Source organism: Pantherophis guttatus, chromosome 2, assembly GCF_059756535.1.
Source record: "Pantherophis guttatus breed Tessera chromosome 2, ASM5975653v1, whole genome shotgun sequence".
Taxonomy (NCBI): Eukaryota; Metazoa; Chordata; class Lepidosauria; order Squamata; family Colubridae; genus Pantherophis; species Pantherophis guttatus.
Window position 1 is genome coordinate 240,971,851 of NC_142064.1, and position 5,411 is coordinate 240,977,261.

Consider the following 5,411-nt stretch of genomic DNA (forward strand, 5'->3'; position numbering starts at 1 on the left):
CTACTCCATGCAAAAATTCAAATTAAAGTATTCCCAAGAGAATGCTGTCTGGACTCTTTACATGTCCTGTAATGTGGAATTCTCTTTTTAGTTCAGTAACTAGTTTCACTCTTACTTTGCTTTTACCATTAGAATATTTTTCTTACTCGTCATGCAATATGCCTTCCTATAAATTAATCCCACTTTTACCTCATTCCTCCTTCTCCTCCTTCCTCCTGAGTACCAAGTATTGTGAGAATAGAGTATTGGGTAAAGTGCTTCTGTGGTTGGTCCCAACTTCATCACCTCCTTCTTCTGGAAGATACCATCAATGTAAATGTTTGAAGAATCAATTTTTATACAGTATGAACTTAAGTTTAATACATCAGAGAATCTGTTGGTCTCTCCAGTTCTCATTGAGCTTCATCTATTACCATTTCTTAGGAGGTTTGGAAATGCTGAGAGCTCTAGTCTGGAACCCCTGGAAGGCCACAGATTCCTTTACATTTAGACTTGAAGTTCAATGAAGGCTCATCATTCCTTTCTAAAAATAAATTTTCTGTAGCAGCCTGATCTTAGAATCCTTTATTCTCCTTTTGTGGCACAGGGAGATCTGGATATTTCCGGATGATTGGTATGAGCAGATCTCAAAATTATTATAGGCCATGTCTGGACCAAATGGTTCATTAGTCTTAGAACTCATCTGTTTTTTTCAGAAATACTCATATTTCAATAAAAGAGGCAATACCTATTTCAGCATTACATTCTTTGATTGTGACAATTGCAAAAGAGGGAGAAAAAGAGCAAGCAAATCAGAGAAACACAATTGCAGAGATCCAATACAGGAAAATAGGCAAACAATGCAGGCTACATTATGAGGCTTTTTACAGTTTGCCTTCAATAGATTTCCTCATCTGTTTCAATATATTATTGCATTGGATTCACCCTCTTCTTCTAAGCCACAATCCTACAATTGAATGAATGTCATTAGCCTGGTACAGATGCTGAATTTCATTTTTATTTCAGTCACAGATCCCAACCAATCTGAACAATGGCAGTTAAAAGTTACAAAACAGTTTAAGGATGATACCAATTTGGAAGCAGCACTTTGGAAATCTAACTTGTTCTTTTTTTTAATAGCTATTTTATGAAACATTAAAATTAAAAAATTAAACTAATGCAAACTAAAAAAAAAATAGAAAGTGCAGAAAAGAAGAAAAAATGGAAAGAAAAGTGGAAAGAAAAACAATTATATGGTAAAGAAAAAGAAAGGAAATATATAAGGAAGTGACTTCCCATTTCATTACAAGTATAAACAATTTTAATAACATACTTTCTCTTAAAATGCAACAAATGAACTCTTCTTCCCATATCTCATGTCTTATCTATAACCAATCCTTAAAGCCTTGTGGTTGTGTCCTGTTCAGCAAAAGTCCATTAAAGGTTACCAAACATAACCACAGATCTATTTTAATCTTGATGAAATAAATCAATTATATATTCCTTCCGTTTGATATTCTTGATCTTTAATCCTTTCTTTCTTTACATTTTTTTCTTTGTCACTTCTCATAATTTTTTTTTCCAAAATGTTAATAAGTCTCTTCTGTTAATCTAATGTAGACAAGTTATCCAGGTCACTCTTTTGGCTTGTTATCCCTTTTAATTATGAAGCCATCAGTCAAGTTCATTTTGTATAGTATATCCTATACAGCATCTTTTCCCAATATAATTCCTGTAGCCTATCATTTTTAAATCCACTTTCAGATCAGTCTCAATCTTGTCTGGTAAAACATATTCTTGTTCCATAACACAATTTAAACATAGTTTATCTATAATGGCAGACATTCATTGTTTATAGATATTCTTCAATACACCCAATGTTAAAGAATTTTGCTCCATTCTGTATTAGCAAGTCAAATTTAAACATTTATCTCCTTTATTTGTAATGTTAGGTTCTTTCTTGTTGCCTCTAGTGTCCAACCTTCAAAATTTCATCCTATCATTTTTAAAGAATTCAAAACTGCATTTTCCCATAGGAAGGATTCTTATAATTAATCTCAAAATCTTATTTCAAATCCATCTGGACCATTTGTGACTTTCCAAAATCAATAGTCTAATCACCATTTTACTTTTTATTTTTATTTTTAAAAACATTTAAAGTCCTTAAACTTTCATTTAAAAGTTGTTTTGGTATTGATTGAAGGAAACTCACCTGGTGCTGTAAAACCGGTAGCTGAAATGCAAAGCAATTTCTGAAAGTAATTAGAAAAGGAAGTGTGCAAACTGTGTGCCTATAAAGGAACTGATCAAAAGAGCCAATATAGTCTTGAGCATCCACAGAGGTATAATGCTGAGATCACAGGGAGTGATAGTTCTACTCTATGTTACTCTGTGCAGACTGTACCTGCAATAATCTGTCCAGTTTGGGCTGCCAAGTAACAAAAAAGATGCGGAGAACCTGAAAATAATGTAAAAAAGAGGAATATTGGAAGACATTGAAGGACATAGTAACTAAATCTTATAAGGCAGTGTTTTTCAAACTTGATAACTTTAAGATGTATGGACTTCATCTACCAAGTTGGGAAACATTGCTATAATGAGTAGTTAAAGGAACCAAGTAAGTGTGGCATAAAAACAAGAAAGTTCAACGGAGACAGAATAGCAAAATAATAGAATTGGAAGGGACCTTGGAGGTCTTCTAATCCAACCCCTTGCTCAGGCAGGAAACCCTGTACCATTTCAAACAAATGATTGTGCTCTCTCTTCTTAAAAACTTCAAATGTTGGAGAATCTGCGCACCTTCCGCTGTGCTCTTAAGACTCTCTTATTCCAGCAAGCCGGCCTGGCCTAATTTTTCTCCCCTTTCTTTTAAATTTTAAATTTTAAATTGAAATTTTAATTTGTTTTAAATTTATTGGGATTTTAATTGTCGTGGGCCAATATTATTTAACTTGGTTTTAAATTGTTTTTAACTTTTGTATTTCTGTATTTTATCTTGTGCCTGTTCACTGCCCTGAGTCCTTCGGGAGTAGGGCAGTATACAAATTTAATAAAACTAAACTAAACTAACTAAACTAATTCACAACTTCTGAAGGCAAGTTGTTTCACTGATTAATTGTTTTGTCAGGCGAATTTCTCCTTAGTTCTAGGTTGCTTCTCTCCTTGATTAATTTCCATCCATTGCTTCTTATCCTGCCCTCAGGTGCTTTGGAGAATAGCTTGACTCCCTCTTCTTTGTGGCAGCCCCTGAGATATTGGAACCCTGCTATCATGTCACCCCTAGTCCTTCTTTTCATTAAACTAGACATACCCAATTCCAGCAACCATTCTTTATATGTTTTAGCCTTCATTCCCCTAATCATTTTTGTGGCTCTTCTCTGCGCTCTTTCTAGAGTCTGTCTAGAGAACTCTTTATAGAGTATAGCCTAAAAACTAAAGGTTAAGAGGAAGGATAGCATCCTTCGGTTATCACAGGGAACAAGCATAGACAAGCACCAATGATTGAAAGCTTCATATAAGGCCAAACTCAGAATAAGGCCAAATTTCCTAACTATGAGAGTTTTTAAACTTGCCTCCAGAATTGTGGGGGTCCTGCAATCCTGGGTCTTTAAGAAAAAATTAGACAGGTGTCTGTTGGAGATGAGCTGAGAATTCCTGCCCAGGACAGGAGGCTGGACTATAAGAACTCCCAGGTTCTTTCCAACCCTATGATTCTATGATCTTGATTGGGCTCCAAAGCTAAGCAAGCTTGGACTTACCGTGTTTCCCTGAAAATAAGACCCTGTCTTATATCTTTTTTGCCACCAGAAAAGACACCATGTCTTATTTTTTTGGGGTGGGGATGTCATCCACTGACTCACCTCACTTGCGCTCATTGCCCCCAGCCTATCAGAGGCCTTCGGGAACTTCTTTGTCTGGCAACACCAGCTAGAGAGGCCTTCAGGAAAGGCCTTTAGGAAAAGCCTCTTTAGCTGATAACAAAGCTCCAGATAGATCCTTAGCTCTGTTATTGGCTTCAGAGGCCTTCAGGAAAGCCTTGCCAGTTGCAGCAAAAGAAATGGGCCAAGGTGTGCGAGCCAACTATCCGAAGGTAGGTAGTAAGGCAGCTCCACTCCCACATCCCCTCTCTATCTTAATTTTTACCTGTGCACCCTGTAGTGGGTGGAGTCTTAATTAGGGCTTATTTTGGGGGTAGGGCTTATATTGGACACACGTGTAAACATCAAGCTAGGACTTACTTTCTGAATAGGTTTTATTTTCGGGAAAACACGGTACTTAATTCTTGAATGGAACACCTCAGGGAGTTTCAAGATGATAGGCTAGATTGGGAAGTCTTTAAAAACTAAAACCAACCCCCCCCCCTTGGAATAAATTATCAGGGATGAATTATTGCTTCAAAGCAACTTCATGTATGCATCCATAAAGCCACCAGCTTGACTTGGGGAAACATTTATGTTAATGAAAGATTAGAGTTTTTAGCTTTTGTAGATTAGCACCCTGAGTTCAAAACAGCCACCTGAAAGAGTTTCTCAGCTGTTTACACTTATCACAGTTGTTTTTCAGTGATTTCCAAGGCAGTTCATATTAATGAAGCAAAAGATGTGGTGTTGCCAGTTCTGATTGTGTAGAAGAGCTAAGCAAAAAGAGAAGCGTGTATTTTTTATTATCTTTCTCTATAACACATAGACATATAAACAGCCGGATTATTCAACTTTCAGATGCAATCATTGCTACAGTGTTGACATTAAATCTGACAATTTAATGAGTTGTTTTGTCTGATCCAACCCATCCCTTCAAGGAATAAATGTCAATAAATAGCTTTAAAATTGTGAATAGAAAATAAATATGATTTTTGAGTGGAAAGAGCGGGATAAATGCTTTATAAAAGCAATTGATCATGGCTCTAGGTTTATGTCATCAAAGTGGAAAGAGAGGGATAAATGCTTTATAAAAGCAATGATCATAGTTCTAGGTTTATGTCACCACCCAACTCCTAAATGACTCTGGGCAGCTCACAATATCAAAAAGAAAACACATAAAAACATAATGCAGTACAAATAACCAAGCTTCCATATTGACCCACCTTTGCAAATGTAGACTTGTGCCTGCTTGTGATGTGCCTCCCGTTTAATCCGCTTCCAACTCTGCAATCAATAACCAGTTATTTTAATCCAGTGATAATTTTATGCAAGGGTTAGGGTTAAAATGAATACAAATATTTTTTGTGCCAGGGGACCTATCAAAAATACATTCTGTATACTGAAAGCCAAGCTCCAAGATGGAGGGGAAAAAATCCTTCCTGAATTGAATTATCTTAGCCTCAGACAAAGATCACCTTTTAAAATATTTCATATATACTGGAAATAACATTCAAAATCTAGTACTTTGTCTTAAATAAAACACATAATACGTAACTATGTCTAACTGTATCT

General features: G+C 35.8%; 1 long non-coding RNA gene across 1 annotated transcript; it reads right to left on the minus strand.

Moving 5' to 3' along the window:
- Positions 1-208: 208 nt before the first annotated feature.
- On the minus strand, positions 209-5,125 carry LOC148115557 (uncharacterized). Its single transcript, XR_015731972.1, has 3 exons — positions 5,063-5,125; positions 2,192-2,437; positions 209-294 (listed from the first exon to the last, which is right to left on the minus strand). It is a non-coding gene; the product is annotated as an uncharacterized LOC148115557 (long non-coding RNA).
- Positions 5,126-5,411: the final 286 nt, after the last annotated feature.